At 42.6% G+C, this 15,000-nt stretch overlaps 11 non-coding genes and 10 pseudogenes across 11 annotated transcripts in view; all 21 read left to right on the top strand.

Annotated features, from left to right (window-relative positions):
• LOC132960527 (5S ribosomal RNA) overlaps positions 1–61 on the top strand; it is a 119-nt gene extending 58 nt beyond the window's left edge. Inside the window, exon 1 of the ribosomal RNA XR_009667382.1 lies at positions 1–61. This exon is cut by the window's left edge and continues 58 nt beyond it. This is a non-coding gene — a ribosomal RNA (5S ribosomal RNA).
• Positions 62–183: 122 nt separating this feature from the next.
• On the top strand, positions 184–302 carry LOC132960454 (5S ribosomal RNA; annotated as a pseudogene).
• A 122-nt stretch (positions 303–424) lies between these two features.
• LOC132960540 (5S ribosomal RNA) lies at positions 425–533 on the top strand (annotated as a pseudogene).
• Positions 534–656: 123 nt separating this feature from the next.
• On the top strand, positions 657–775 carry LOC132960374 (5S ribosomal RNA). The gene has a single exon (XR_009667311.1). It is a non-coding gene; the product is annotated as a 5S ribosomal RNA (ribosomal RNA).
• Positions 776–896: 121 nt separating this feature from the next.
• Positions 897–1,015, top strand: LOC132960538 (5S ribosomal RNA). The gene has a single exon (XR_009667383.1). It is a non-coding gene; the product is annotated as a 5S ribosomal RNA (ribosomal RNA).
• A 122-nt stretch (positions 1,016–1,137) lies between these two features.
• LOC132960455 (5S ribosomal RNA) lies at positions 1,138–1,256 on the top strand (annotated as a pseudogene).
• Positions 1,257–1,378: 122 nt separating this feature from the next.
• Positions 1,379–1,487, top strand: LOC132960542 (5S ribosomal RNA; annotated as a pseudogene).
• A 123-nt stretch (positions 1,488–1,610) lies between these two features.
• Positions 1,611–1,730, top strand: LOC132960549 (5S ribosomal RNA; annotated as a pseudogene).
• Positions 1,731–1,852: 122 nt separating this feature from the next.
• Positions 1,853–1,972, top strand: LOC132960513 (5S ribosomal RNA; annotated as a pseudogene).
• Positions 1,973–2,095: 123 nt separating this feature from the next.
• LOC132960472 (5S ribosomal RNA) lies at positions 2,096–2,204 on the top strand (annotated as a pseudogene).
• Positions 2,205–2,326: 122 nt separating this feature from the next.
• LOC132960550 (5S ribosomal RNA) lies at positions 2,327–2,445 on the top strand. The gene has a single exon (XR_009667385.1). It is a non-coding gene; the product is annotated as a 5S ribosomal RNA (ribosomal RNA).
• Positions 2,446–2,567: 122 nt separating this feature from the next.
• LOC132960563 (5S ribosomal RNA) lies at positions 2,568–2,686 on the top strand. The gene has a single exon (XR_009667387.1). It is a non-coding gene; the product is annotated as a 5S ribosomal RNA (ribosomal RNA).
• Positions 2,687–8,958: 6,272 nt separating this feature from the next.
• On the top strand, positions 8,959–9,077 carry LOC132960504 (5S ribosomal RNA). The gene has a single exon (XR_009667380.1). It is a non-coding gene; the product is annotated as a 5S ribosomal RNA (ribosomal RNA).
• Positions 9,078–9,198: 121 nt separating this feature from the next.
• On the top strand, positions 9,199–9,317 carry LOC132960328 (5S ribosomal RNA). Its single transcript, XR_009667267.1, has one exon. It is a non-coding gene; the product is annotated as a 5S ribosomal RNA (ribosomal RNA).
• A 121-nt stretch (positions 9,318–9,438) lies between these two features.
• Positions 9,439–9,557, top strand: LOC132960391 (5S ribosomal RNA). The gene has a single exon (XR_009667328.1). It is a non-coding gene; the product is annotated as a 5S ribosomal RNA (ribosomal RNA).
• A 123-nt stretch (positions 9,558–9,680) lies between these two features.
• Positions 9,681–9,799, top strand: LOC132960606 (5S ribosomal RNA). The gene has a single exon (XR_009667398.1). It is a non-coding gene; the product is annotated as a 5S ribosomal RNA (ribosomal RNA).
• A 121-nt stretch (positions 9,800–9,920) lies between these two features.
• On the top strand, positions 9,921–10,029 carry LOC132960483 (5S ribosomal RNA; annotated as a pseudogene).
• Positions 10,030–10,151: 122 nt separating this feature from the next.
• On the top strand, positions 10,152–10,270 carry LOC132960413 (5S ribosomal RNA). Its single transcript, XR_009667349.1, has one exon. It is a non-coding gene; the product is annotated as a 5S ribosomal RNA (ribosomal RNA).
• Positions 10,271–10,391: 121 nt separating this feature from the next.
• Positions 10,392–10,500, top strand: LOC132960488 (5S ribosomal RNA; annotated as a pseudogene).
• A 122-nt stretch (positions 10,501–10,622) lies between these two features.
• Positions 10,623–10,731, top strand: LOC132960594 (5S ribosomal RNA; annotated as a pseudogene).
• Positions 10,732–10,854: 123 nt separating this feature from the next.
• Positions 10,855–10,973, top strand: LOC132960406 (5S ribosomal RNA). Its single transcript, XR_009667342.1, has one exon. It is a non-coding gene; the product is annotated as a 5S ribosomal RNA (ribosomal RNA).
• Positions 10,974–15,000: the final 4,027 nt, after the last annotated feature.

A 15,000-nucleotide genomic window follows, 5' to 3' on the forward strand; every position in this document is an offset into this window, starting at 1 on the left:
GGGTAGGGCCTGGTTAGTACTTGGATGGGAGACCACCTGGGAATACCAGGTGCTGTAAGCTTTTTCAATTTTTTCATCATATGTTTTTTTTTTATCATATAGAGACATATTCACATGTCCAAAAATTCAGCCAGAAACAAGGGCATGACATCTTTAAAAGGCCCCTTTCTGCACACAATAACGGCTTACGGCCATACCACCCTTAACACGCCCGATCTCGTCCGATCTCGGAAACTAAGTAGGGTCGTGCCTGGTTAGTACTTGGATGGGAGACCGCCTGGGAATACCAGACGCTGTAAGCTTTTTCATTTTTTTGATCATATGTTTTTTTTTTATCATATAGAGACATATTCACATGTCCAAAAATTTAGCCAGAATCAAGGGCATGACATCTTTAAAAGGCCCCTTTCTGCACACAATAATGGCTTAAGGACATACCACCCTGAACTCGTCCGATCTCGGAAGCTAAGCAGGGTCGGGCCTGGTTAGTACTTGGATGGGAGACCGCCTGGGAATACCAGGTGCTGTAAGCTTTTTAATTTTTTTTGATCATATGATTTTTTTTTATCATATAGAGACATATTCACATGTCCAAAAATTCAACCAGAATCAAGGGCATGACATCTTTAAAAGGCCCCTTTCTGCACACAATAATGGCTTACGGCCATACCACCCTGAACACGCCCGATCTCGTCCGATCTCGGAAGCTAAGCAGGGTCGGGCCTGGTTAGTACTTGGATGGGAGACCACCTGGGAATACCAGGTGCTGTAAGCGTTTTCATTTTTTTGATCATATGTTTTTTTTTATCATATAGAGACATATTCACATGTCCAAAAATTCAGCCAGAATCAAGGGCATGACATCTTTAAAAGGCCCCTGTCTGCACACAATAATGGCTTATGGCCATACCACCCTGAACACGCCTGATCTCGTCCGATCTCGGAAGCTAAGCAGGGTAGGGCCTGGTTAGTACTTGGATGGGAGACCACCTGGGAATACCAGGTGCTGTAAGCTTTTTCAATTTTTTCATCATATGTTTTTTTTTTATCATATAGAGACATATTCACATGTCCAAAAATTCAGCCAGAAACAAGGGCATGACATCTTTAAAAGGCCCCTTTCTGCACACAATAACGGCTTACGGCCATACCACCCTTAACACGCCCGATCTCGTCCGATCTCGGAAACTAAGTAGGGTCGTGCCTGGTTAGTACTTGGATGGGAGACCGCCTGGGAATACCAGACGCTGTAAGCTTTTTCATTTTTTTGATCATATGTTTTTTTTTTATCATATAGAGACATATTCACATGTCCAAAAATTTAGCCAGAATCAAGGGCATGACATCTTTAAAAGGCCCCTTTCTGCACACAATAATGGCTTAAGGACATACCACCCTGAACTCGTCCGATCTCGGAAGCTAAGCAGGGTCGGGCCTGGTTAGTACTTGGATGGGAGACCGCCTGGGAATACCAGGTGCTGTAAGCTTTTTAATTTTTTTTGATCATATGATTTTTTTTTATCATATAGAGACATATTCACATGTCCAAAAATTCAACCAGAATCAAGGGCATGACATCTTTAAAAGGCCCCTTTCTGCACACAATAATGGCTTACGGTCATACCACCCTGAACTCGTCCGATCTCGTCCGATCTCGGAAACTAAGCAGGTTCGTGCCTGGTTAGTACTTGGATGGGAGACCGCCTGTGGAATACCAGATACTGTAAGCTGTTTCATTTTTTTGATCATGTGTTTTTTTTTTATCATAGAGAGACATATTCACATGTCCAAAAATTCAGCCAGAATCAGGGGCATGACATCTTTAAAAGGCCCCTGTCTGCACACAATAATGGCTTACGGCCATACCACCCTGAACACGCCCAATCTCGTCCGATCTCGGAAGCTAAGCAGGGTCGGGCCTGGTTAGTACTTGGATGGGAGACAGCCTGTGGAATACCAAATGCTGTAAGCTGTTTCATTTTTTTGATCATATGTTTTTTTTTTTATCATATAGAGACATATTCACATGTCCAAAAATTCAGCCAGAATCAAGGGCATGACATCTTTAAAAGGCCCCTTTCTGCACACAATAATGGCTTACGGCCAAACCACCCTGAACTCGTCCGATCTCGGAAGCTAAGCAGGGTAGGGCCTGGTTAGTACTTGGATGGGAGACCACCTGGGAATACCAGGTGCTGTAAGCTTTTTCATTTTTTTGATCATATGTTTTTTTTTTATCATATAGAGACATATTCACATGTCCAAAAATTCAGCCAGAATCAAGGGCATGACATCTTTAAAAGGCCCCTGTCTGCACACAATAATGGCTTATGGCCATACCACCCTGAACACGCCTGATCTCGTCCGATCTCGGAAGCTAAGCAGGGTAGGGCCTGGTTAGTACTTGGATGGGAGACCACCTGGGAATACCAGGTGCTGTAAGCTTTTTCATTTTTTTGATCATATGTTTTTTTTTTATCATATAGAGACATATTCACATGTCCAAAAATTCAGCCAGAATCAAGGGCATGACATCTTTAAAAGGCCCCTGTCTGCACACAATAATGGCTTATGGCCATACCACCCTGAACACGCCTGATCTCGTCCGATCTCGGAAGCTAAGCAGGGTAGGGCCTGGTTAGTACTTGGATGGGAGACCACCTGGGAATACCAGGTGCTGTAAGCTTTTTCATTTTTTTGATCATATGTTTTTTTTTTATCATATAGAGACATATTCACATGTCCAAAAATTCAGCCAGAATCAAGGGCATGACATCTTTAAAAGGCCCCTGTCTGCACACAATAATGGCTTACGGCCATACCACCCTGAACACGCCCCTTTTGCTGTCAGAGTTTGTGTGGTGCTGAAGGAGAGCTGACGTGTCAGTACTGAGCAGGACAGCTGGACTAATTTGTTTGTTTTTTGGATGCGCTTTGGATTTATTTAAATACCTCAGATTGTGAGTGAATGTCCCCCAGCAGTCACTGACTGTTAGGGGGATCGTTTTTCTTTTCACCTTTTTTCCTGTTTTTTTTCCACAATTTTGTGAAGAATTTTTGTTTTTTGTGAATGTTTGCTCGTATGTCGCGAGCAAACTCACACGGACGGATCACAAAGATGACAGGACCACGGACTGGAGAGATGGAAAAAGGAAAAGAGAACGGACAACAACGTGAACAAACAAACATGGCACTGAAACAAAGGAATGGATTAAACGACAACGAGAAGAACGACGGACAAAAAGGACGGATGAAAACGACAAATGAAACAGGGAACGGAATGGATGACGGAGAGAGAGGAAGAGAGAGGAGCGGCGGGCTGATTGCTCCGCATGCAGAGAATGGGAGAGGTGGCGAGAGAGCAGAAAAAGAGGAAGCAAAAGTGTCTTTTGAGAGAAAACTAACACTAAACATTGAAATGGTGGGAGACAAAGTTCCTCTAAATCACGTCATGAGCAACATAAAAATGATCTGTGGGGGCCTGCTGGCGTGCAGAACCCTGGGACCTGAAAAACTGGAGGTGACGGTGAGCAACATTAAAGGAAAGGAAAGGCTGCTGGATGGATTTAAGATCGGAGAGACCAGAGTCGTGGCGAGAGAACTAAATAATGATGAGCTGGTGGTGTCTTTTTTAAACCTGCCAGCGTATATCACAGATGAGGAAATAGTTTGGAAGCTGACGGGATGGGGAGTGAAACCGACATCACCAATAAAACGCAGAATGTGGCCTGGAACAACGATAGCTGACGGAACGAGGTTTGTCCGGGTCAGATTTAATGACCAGGTACAGTCACTCCCTTACTCCACAAAGTTTAACACTGTGATGGGGAACGAATACTTTAGAGTAATACATGATAGACAACAAAAAGTGTGCAGGATGTGCATCCAGCCGGGACACATCCTGAGAGAGTGTCCAGAATTTATGTGCCACAACTGTGGGGTGCAGGGACACTTTGCGCGAGAGTGCAGCGCGAACAGCACAAAATGCACAAACTGTAAAAAAAGAGAAAATGAATGTGAGTGTGAGAACGGAGAGGAGAGCAAGAACGAGGTGGAGGAGGTGTACGTGGATGAAGACGAGGCGGAGGAGGTGTACGAGGAGGAGGCGGAGGAGAAGGAGGTGATCGGAGCAAGCAGGAAGGAGATCAGAGAAGATGAGAACAGTGACGGAGAAATGGAGCAGAGCAGAGAGAGCGGAGGAGAACGGGCGTCAGAGTGCGAGCTGGAGACGCCGGAGCTGGCTGGAGAGGGAGGACAGCAGAAGCAGCGAAAAACGAGCGAGAGAGGGAAAAAAGGAGACGGAAGGGACGTGGCAGAAGACCCGGGGGTAAGCATGAGCACAGAGGGGAGGGAGATGCCTGAGAGTGGTGTTGGACAGGCGGGAGGGAGAAAAATCACGCTAAATAATACGGGTAAAAGCACCAGTCCCAATGAAACGGACAGCGAAATGGATGTGAGTGAACTGGCGAGTGCGCAAAAAAGACTAAGTCTTGGACAACGAAAAAAGTTGGTGAAAAAATTGAAATGTAAGGACAAATAATGACTGACAATAACCCCTGTAAATCCGTTTTTTTTGTTTTTATTTTTATGATAATGGCCTTTAATTTATTTTCGATAAACGTGAATGGACTAAGGAACAAAGAAAAAAGACATGCGATTCTTTCCTTGCAGAATGACGTTTTGTGCCTGCAGGAGACCAGGTGGGATGATTCCCTGGTGGAACACATAAAAAAAGACTTTGTGGGCCATATTTTCTGCTCCAATGGCACGTCGAGGGCGAGAGGAGTGGCGGTTTTAGTCAAAACGGGTCGGGTAACAGGGGTAAATTTGGTTTATGGAGACAAAGAAGGAAGAATAATAGTAATAGACTGTGTGTATGAAACGAAAAATATAAGAATCATAAATATATATGCACCGAATGGAGAAAAAGAAAGGAAAACATTCTTCATTGCAATAAGCAAATGGTGGGAAAGGAATTGTATAATAATCGGTGACTTTAATGTGGCGATGACACCCACCGATGTGTCAAAAAATAATGTGTTTAAGGGGGATGTGAGCAGGGGGACACTTAAAGATATAATGATAACGAAACAATGCATTGATATTTGGAGATTGCTACATCCATGGGAGAGGGTGTTCTCCAGGAGACAAATTGTACTTAATAGATTAAAACAATCTAGAATAGATTATGCTTTGGTGACATGCGAGGTAGTGAGGTGGATTAAAGAAGTTGAATATAAAACTAATATGTGGAGCGATCACGCTGGAATAGAAATCACGTTTAGAAAAGAAACGAATGTACGTAAAGGAGGGATATGGTGCTTTAATGCAAGCTTGCTGGATGATGGAATGTTTGTGAAAAGTATGGAAAGATTGTTGAATGATGTGGGATATGAGTGGAATGAGAGTGAAGATATGAATGTGTGGTGGGATAGTGTAAAAGTCAGAATTAAAAAAAAGTGTATCAATTATAGTAAAGAGAAAAAGTGGAGAGAAAATAGAAAGGAAGAGAATTTGAGAAAACAACTAAGTGAGGAAATAGCATCGCTTGACAGTGTAGATAATGTAGATGTCGAAAAATACATACATTTAAAAGAACAGTTGGGAGTGATTGAACTTAAAAAGAGTAGGGGTGCAGCCATTAGGAGTAAAATACAATATATGTATGAGGGGGAGAGGAGTACAGCCTTTTTTTTAGGTCTGGAAAAACAAAAACAAAAAAGAACAGAAATAAACGACTTATTAAATGAAGCAGGTAAAAGTGTGACAGATAAAAAGGGAATTTTAGAAATAGTAAAGGGCTATTATGAAAGCCTGTTTTCGAGACAGGAGTGTGATAGCGTGAGTGTGAACAGAGCTTTGGGTGCCTTAAAGAAAAAACTAAGCGAGGACGATAAAATGTGGTGTGATTGTGAGTTTACAGAGGGAGAAATCAGAAGTGCTTTAGAGGGGTTAAACAAAAACAAAAGTCCTGGGAGCGATGGCCTAACTGCGGAATTCTACCAAGCTTTCAAAGAGCAGCTGGTGCCCTTGGTGAACAAATTGAGTAAATATATGGAAAAAGTGAAACATATACCAAAAAGTTTAGGGGAAGGGGTGGTTACTATTTTTTACAAAAACAAGGGGGACAATAAAAATCTGGACAACTACAGACCAATCAGCCTACTCAACACAGACTACAAAATCATAGCGAAAACAATAGCCAATAGAATCAGGGAGGTAATAGGAACAATCATAGAACAAACACAATCATACAGTATACCAAACAGAGACATAGCAGACTCAATCATTTCAATAAAACAGACGGTCAGGGATATGGAAGGGGAGGGGGGAATATGGCTAGGGATTGATTTAAATAAAGCTTTTGACAGAGTAGATCACGGGTTCATGGGGAAGGTGTTAGAGAAGTTTGGATTCGGGGAGAGAATGAGAGAATGGATAAATATGTTGTATACAGGAGCGGAAAGCAAGATAAAATGTAACGGGGAACTAACTGATTCTTTTAAAATATCAAGGTCAGTGAGACAAGGATGTCCGATGTCAGCGCTGTTGTACAGCTTGGTAGCAGAGCCGCTGGCAGCACTGATATCGGAAGACGTAAACATAAAAGGTATAGGTAAGGAAAACGTAAAAATAATACAGTATGCAGATGACGTGAATATAATGGTAAAAGGAGAGGAGGATATAGAATTGATATTAAAACATGTACAAACTTATGAAAGAGCATCTGGGGCAAAAGTAAATGAAAATAAGTCAGAAATTATGTTACTAGGTAAGGAATCCAATCTAGTTAATAAGTGGGGATTTAAAACGGTGTGTGAGAGAAGAAAAGTGTTGGGAGTGAATATGGGGAAAAATGAGAATGAATGTGATGATGTAACATGGAAAGAGGTGGTGGGTAAAATTAAAAAAACATTGAATTTGTGGAAAGCGAGGGGTCTATTGTTGAGAGGAAGGGTAGCCGTAACAAATGCTCTCGTGTTGTCCAAAGTGAATCATGCGCTGAGTACTTGTACGCTTCCGGACTGGGCCTTTAAGGAGATTTCAAAGACCATTAGGGACTTTATTTGGAAAAACAAAGCAGCGAGTATAGCTCACAAAACAATAATAGGGGCTAAAGATCAGGGGGGGCTAGCTTTGATTGATTTACTTACAAAAAAAGTAGCACTAAGAGTCAAATTGATAGGCAAATTTATGGACCAGAACCGGAACGTAGTTTGGAAAAACCACTTCAAACAATATCTGTGCAGTTTTGGACTCTACAACGAGGACAACCTGTACCAGATCAATAACCCGGATTCATTTAAACACTTGCCACGGTTTTTCCAGGAAGTACTCAGTGCGTGGTATCAGGTTTCATCCTGGACTGTACCAGAGTGCGGAACGAGAGGGTCAGTGCTACGACTGCCCTTCCTCTCGAGCCCGTATTTTAAAAATGGGGAGAGGGTAATTAAGTGTGAAGCTATGTCGAAAGCGGGATATATTAGAATAAGGGATTTACTGAACTGTGGGGGGGATTTTGATTTACAAATGGTGGTGAGGGGTTTAAAAAATAAAGGGTGTGTGTGCAGAAAGGATGTGATTGAGGGAGTGTTTGCAAATGTAAAATTGTCTTTGTCGAGCGAATGGGAAAAATTAATCAAAGAGAAGGAGGGAGTGATGCAGGACGATGTGGGGGGGATCTCCCTGTGCCTAGGGGAGAAGAAACACAACATTATAGATGTCACTACAAAAATTTGGTATAGGTGCGCAATCACACATAGAATACAGAAACCCACATCCGAAGTAAAATGGACAGACACATACCCGGACATAACAAGCAACATGATATGGAAGAACATTAACATTCCGCATACACCACATGCAATATTTGACCTAGATTTCAAACTGAGGCACAGGAGGATCTTCACCTGCATCGTCCTGCATCAGATCCATAAGGAGAGGTATGAAAGAAAGTGTTGTGTATGTGAAAGTACGGATGAGGATTTAATACATTTGTTTGTTACGTGTGGGGAATTGGTTTATTTTTGGGGAAAAATAAGAGAAATGTTGAGGAAATGCAGTAAGAATGAGTGTTGGAATGAAAGGGGGTGGGAATTGTCGGTGTTGTTGGGGGTGGGAACAAAACAAAAAAATCACAATGTAATGAATATAATTTTGGCTTTTGCAAGAAAAGCGGTTTTTAACAGGAGGAATTATGCACTGTATGAAAGTAAGAAAATGAATGTGTGGAGAATGTTTGTGAATGAATGGAAAGCACATCTTAAATTACTGTACATAGCGAATGAGAGTGAGTTTGTGAGAATGTTTGTGGAAGGTGCGAATGTGTGTAGAGTAAACGAGGAGGGAATTATGTGGGATGTCTAAATTATTTTGTTTTTGTTTTTTTTGGTACGAGGGCTTCTTTTTTGGTCATGGGGAAAATGGGTGATTTGATGTGGTTTTTTTTTTTCTCAGTGGTTTTTTGAGAATACTGTGGGGTTTTTGTATGTTTTTGTGGTTTGTTTTCAGAGGGGTGTTTGCTTTGGGGGAGGGACTCAGAAGAGTTGTCATGAGTTGGGGGTATCAGGGGTGATTTGAGTTTTTTTTTCTGATGCTATGTTTTTATTGTTTTTAGGGTGCCGTTTGCGTCAGAGGGGAGGTTTAATTTAGAGGGTGTATGTATTATAATAGCATTTGTTGTAAATGATGTGAAAGAATTATAAATGTTTTTGTAATTTTGATAATAAAAGATAAAAAAAAAAAAAAACACGCCCGATCTCGGAAGCTAAGCAAGGTCAGGCCTGGTTAGTACTTGGATGGGAGACCGCCTGGGAATACCAGGTGCTGTAAGCTTTTTCATTTTTTTTGATCATATGTTCTTTTTTTATCATATAGAGACATATTCACATGTCCACAAATTCAGCCAGAATCAAGGGCATGACATCTTTAAAAGGCCCCTGTCTGCACACAATAATGGCTTACGGCCATACCACCCTGAACACCCCCGATCTCGTCCGATCTCGGAAGCTAAGCAGGGTCGGGCCTGGATAGTACTTGGATGGGAGACCACCTGGGAATACCAGGTGCTGTAAGCGTTTTCATTTTTTTGATCATATATTTTTTTTTATCATATAGAGACATATTCACATGTCCAAAAATTCAGCCAGAATCAAGGGCATGACATCTTTAAAAGGCCCCTTTCTGCACACAATAATGGCTTACGGCCATACCACCCTGAACACGCCCGATCTCGTCTGATCTCGGAAGCTAAGCAGGGTCGGGCCTGGTTAGTACTTGGATGGGAGACCTCCTGGGAATACCAGGTGCTGTAAGCTTTTTCATTTTTTTTGATCATATGTTTTTTTTATCATATAGAGACATATTCACATGTCCAAAAATTCAGCCAGAATCAAGGGCATGACATCTTTAAAAGGCCCCTCTCTGCACACAATAATGGCTTACAGCCATATCACCCTGAACACGCCTGATCTCGTCCGATCTCGGAAGCTAAGCCGGGTAGGGCCTGGTTAGTACTTGGATGGGAGACCGCCTGGGAATACCAGGTGCTGTAAGTTTTTTCATTTTTTTGATCATATGTTTTTTTTTTTATCATATAGAGACATATTCACATGTCCAAAAATTCAGCCAGAATCAAGGGCATGACATCTTTAAAAGGCGCCTTTCTGCACACAATAATGGCTTACGGCCAAACCACCCTGAACACGCCCGATCTCGTCTGATCTCGGAAGCTAAGCAGGGTCGGGCCTGGTTAGTACTTGGATGGGAGACCGCCTGGGAATACCAGGTGCTGTAAGCTTTTTCATTTTTTTTGATCATATGTTTTTTTTATCATATAGAGACATATTCACATGTCCAAAAATTCAGCCAGAATCAAGGGCATGACATCTTTAAAAGGCCCCTGTCTGCACACAATAATGGCTTACGGCCATACCACCCTGAACACGCCCGATCTCGGAAGCTAAGCAAGGTCAGGCCTGGTTAGTACTTGGATGGGAGACCGCCTGGGAATACCAGGTGCTGTAAGCTTTTTCATTTTTTTGATCATATGTTTTTTTTTTTTCATATAGAGACATATTCACATGTCCAAAAATTCAGCCAGAATCAAGGGCATGACATCTTTAAAAGGCCCCTTTCTTCACACAATAATGACTTATGGCCATACCACCCTGAACAAGCCCGATGTCGTCCGATCTCGGAAGCTAAGCAGGGTCGGGCCTGGTTAGTACTTGGATGGGAGACCGCCTGGGAATACCAGGTGCTGTAAGCTTTTTCATTTTTTTGATGATATGTTTTTTTTTATCATATAGAGACATATTCACATGTCCAAAAATTCAGCCAGAATCAAGGGCATGACATCTTTAAAAGGCCCCTGTCTGCACACAATAATGGCTTACGGCCATACCACCCTGAACTCGTCCGATCTCGGAAGCTAAGCATGGTCGGGCCTGGTTAGTACTTGGATGGGAGACCGCCTGGGAATACCAGGTGCTGTAAGCTTTTTCATTTTGTTTGATCATATGTTTTTTTTTATCATATAGAGACATATTCACATGTCCAAAAATTCAGCCAGAATCAAGGGCATGACATCTTTAAAAGGCCCCTTTCTGCACACAATAATGGCTTAAGGACATACTACCCTGAACTTGTCCGATCTCGGAAGCTAAGCAGCGTCTGGCCTGGTTAGTACTTGGATGGGAGACCGCCTGGGAATACCAGGTGCTGTAAGCTTTTTCATTTTTTTTGATCATATGTTCTTTTTTTATCATATAGAGACATATTCACATGTCCAAAAATTCAGCCAGAATCAAGGGCATGAGATCTTTAAAAGGCCCCTGTCTGCACACAATAACAGCTTACGGCCATACCACCCTGAACACGCCTGATGTCGTCTGTTCTCGGAAGCTAAGCAGGGTAGGGCCTGGTTAGTACTTGGATGGGAGACCGCCTGGGAATACCAGGTGCTGTAAGCTTTTTCATTTTTTTGATCATATGTTTTTTTTTTATCATATAGAGACATATTCACATGTCCAAAAATTCAGCCAGAATCAAGGGCATAACATCTTTAAAAGGCCCCTTTCTGCACACAATAATGGCTTACGGCCATACCACCCTTAACACGCCCGATCTCGTCCCATCTCGGAAGCTAAGCAGGGTCAACTTTTATCAATCAATCAATCAACTTTTATTTGTATAGCGTCAACTCATAACAAGTGTTATCTCGAGACACTTTACAAGAAGCAGGTAAAATACCTTACTCATTGTCTGTTAACATTACAAAAGAGCAGGTAAAAGACCTTACTCATTGTTATGTTACAAAAAGCAGGTAAAGGACCTTACTTATTGCTATGTTACAAAGATCCGGCCTATCCATCATGAGCACTTTAGCAAAGCAGCAAAAGTTACAGTGGTAAGAAAAAACTGCCTTATTAAAAGGCAGAAATCTTCGGCCGGATCCCCGGCTCATGACGAAACAGTCTTCACAGGCCTAGACTGCGCCGGGCTTGGAAAGGGATAGGGGGAGAGATGGGATAAGATGCAGGAAGAGGGATAGAGAGCAAGGGGGTGGGGGGAGGTAGACCGTCCATCAGCAATCCGGTGGGGAGGGGAGGGGGTGTGGGGGGTTGTTCTGGCAGGCCGCCAACCCACGATCCGGTGGGGAGGGGGTAGTGGTGGGGTGGGGGTTGTTCTGGCAAGCCGTCAACCGATGATCTTGAGGAGCCTAGGGGAGCTCAAGAGCTCCCAGGAAAGTAGGTGGTTAGTGACTGAGATTTATAGATAGATACATGCAGTAATATGATGTACTGTATATGCATAGAGAGAGAGAGAGAGAGAGAGAGAGAGAGAGAGAGAGAGGAGCTCAAGGTGCCAGTTCCCCCGGTAGTCTAAGCCTATAGCAGCATAACTAAGAGCTGGTCTACACCAGCACCAGCCCTAACTATAAGATTTATCAAAAAGGAAAGTTTTAAGTCTAATCTTAAAAATACAGACTGTGTCTGCCTCCTGGACCCCGGCTGGAAGGCGGTTCCAGAGGAGAGGAGCCCGATAACTGAAGGCTTTACCCCCCATAGTACACTTGGAGACTGTAGGTACCACCAGCAGGCCTGCACTCCGGGACCGCAACGCTCTCAAGGGACAGTACGGCACTAGTAGCTCCTTAAGATAAGATGGTGCCTGGCCATTTAGAGCTTTGTAGGTGAGAAGAAGGATCTTGAATTCTATTCTAGACTGTATAGGGAGCCAGTGCAGAGAAGCCGGGACAGGAGTAATGTGGTCCCATTTCCTGGTTCTGGTCAGTACACGAGCTGCAGCATTCTGGACCCGTTGAAGAGTCTTTAGAGATTTGCCAGAGCACCCTGACAAAAGAGAGTTACAATAATCCAGTCTGGAGGTAACAAATGCATGAACTAGTTTTTCTGCATCACTTTGCGACAGGATATTCCTGATCTTGGATATATTACGAAGGTGAAAGTAGGCTGTTCTTGAAACTTGACTGATGTGAGAGCTAAAAGACATATCTTGATCAAAAATAACTCCTAGATTCCTAACAGTGGTGCTAGATGCCAGGCTGATGTCATTAAGGACAGTCACATCACTAGAAAAAGTCTCTCTGAGGTTCTTAGGGCCTAGCACAATAACTTCAGTCTTGTCTGAGTTAAGTAGCAAAAAATTTCTGGTCATCCAGGTCCTAACGTCCTTAAGGCATTTTTCTAGCTGACATAACTGACTGGTACCATCGGGCTTCATTGATACATAAAGCTGAGTATCATCTGCATAACAATGAAACTGTATGGAGTGTTTCCTCATAATATTTCCCAGAGGAAGCATATATAATGTAAAAAGAATTGGTCCAAGCACTGAACCTTGTGGGACTCCATGGCAAACTTTAGTGTGCATAGAGGACTCATCATTAACATGTACAAACTGAGATCGGTCTGATAAGTAGGATTCAAACCAACTTAAAGCAGTCCCTGTAATTCCAAGCAAATGCTCCAGTCTGTACAACAGGATCCGATGGTCAATGGTGTCAAAAGCAGCACTAAGATCTAACAAGACGAGCACAGACAGAAGTCCCCTGTCTGAGGCTAGAAGTAGATCGTTTGTAACTCTAACTAGTGCAGTCTCAGTGCTATGGTGGACTCTAAATCCTGACTGGAACTCTTCAAATAAACTGTTGTCATGGAGAAAGTCACACAGCTGTTTAGCTACCACCTTCTCCAGGATCTTCGAGATAAAAGGAAGGTTGGATATAGGTCTGTAGTTAGCCAGAGTTCCTGAGTCCAGAGTAGGCTTTTTAAGTAGAGGTTTGATTACCGCTACTTTAAATGTCTGTGGTACATAGCCTGCCAGTAAAGACATATTGATCATATCTAATATGGAGTTGCTAACTAAGGGAAAGACTTCCTTAAACAGCTTGGTTGGGATTGGGTCCAAAATACAGGTTGACGGTTTCGATGCAGAAAAAATGGAATGTAGCTCTGAAAGGTCGATTGGAGAAAAACAGTCGAGACTAATATCTGGTCCTGGAACTGTCTCTGCCGCAACAGACGTATCTGCACCAGGTAAGGGCAGGAGGTTACCAATTTTGTCTCTGATGTCTAGAACTTTGTTGTTGAAAAAGCTAAGGAAATCATTACTGCTGAGGGCTAGAGGAATACAAGGCTCAATGGAGCCATGACTCTCTGTCAGCCTGGCTACAGTGCTGAAAAGGTATCTAGGATTGCCTTTGTTTTCCTCGATTAGAGAGGAGTAGTAGGCAGCTCGGGCGTGACGTAGAGCCTTCATATATCTTCTATGACTATCCTGCCAGAAAAAACGAGATTCTACCGTTTTGGTCGAACGCCATATTCTTTCAAAATTCCGTGATGATTGTTTCAGAGTACGGGTTTCTGAGTTGAACCATGGAGCCACTCTCCGCCGCTTGACAACCTTCTGTTTCAGGGGAGCAATCGAATCCAGAGTAACTCTCAGCGAATCCACTACACTATCAACAAACTGATCTAGCTGAGAGGGACTAAAGCTATCGTAAGAGTTTCCAACTGGGTTGAAACACGGTACTGAATCAAAAACAGCTGAAATAGCTTCCTTAAATCTAGCCACAGCACTATCCGACAAACTTCTAGAAAGCACACCTCTTCCAGGCAGAGGTAATTCTAGTAGGACAAAATCAAATGTAATAAAAAAATGGTCTGATAGCAGAGGATTTTCTAGGAAAACTGTAAGGTTATGGATTTCAATTCCATAAGCTAAAACAAGATCCAGGGTGTGGTTAAAATGATGAGTAGGTTCGTTTACACCCTGGGTGAAACCAATAGAGTCTAATAGTGACATGAAAGCTGTGCTCAGGCTATCATTTTCAACATCCACATGGATATTGAAGTCACCTACAACAATTATTCTATCACTGCTAAGGACTAAGTCTGATAAAAATTCTGCAAACTCAGATAAAAACTCAGAATATGGGCCAGGAGGGCGGTAAACTACAGCAACTAGAACTGGCTGAAAGGTTCTTGAGACTGGATGTGGAAGACTAAGAACAAGGCTTTCAAAAGAAGAAAAATTCAGCTTTGGTCGAGGGTTAACTAAAAGACTGGAATTAAAAATAGCTGCTACTCCACCACCTCGTCCGGTGTCTCGAGGTATATGAGTATTAAAATGACTGGGAGGAGTGGATTCATTCAAACTAACATATTCATCTCGACACAGCCAGGTTTCAGTCAAAAAAAGTAAATCAATGTGCTGATCTGATATCAGATCATTCACTAAAAGAGACTTGGATGCTAAGGACCTAATGTTCAAAAGTCCGCAGTGAATCCTTCGATCTTGTAGCAAAATCGTATTCGTAGTTTTGATTCTAATCAGATTCTGATGATTCACGCCGTTTGGATGACTTATAAAAACGCGTTTGGGCCGGGGGACAGACACAGTACCTATAGTATAACTACAGTTCGATTCAGAATTACAGCTATAGTGACTGGGAGACAGATCTAAGGGAGGCGC

Source organism: Labrus mixtus, unplaced genomic scaffold (assembly GCF_963584025.1).
Source record: "Labrus mixtus unplaced genomic scaffold, fLabMix1.1 SCAFFOLD_105, whole genome shotgun sequence".
NCBI classification, from domain to species: Eukaryota; Metazoa; Chordata; class Actinopteri; order Labriformes; family Labridae; genus Labrus; species Labrus mixtus.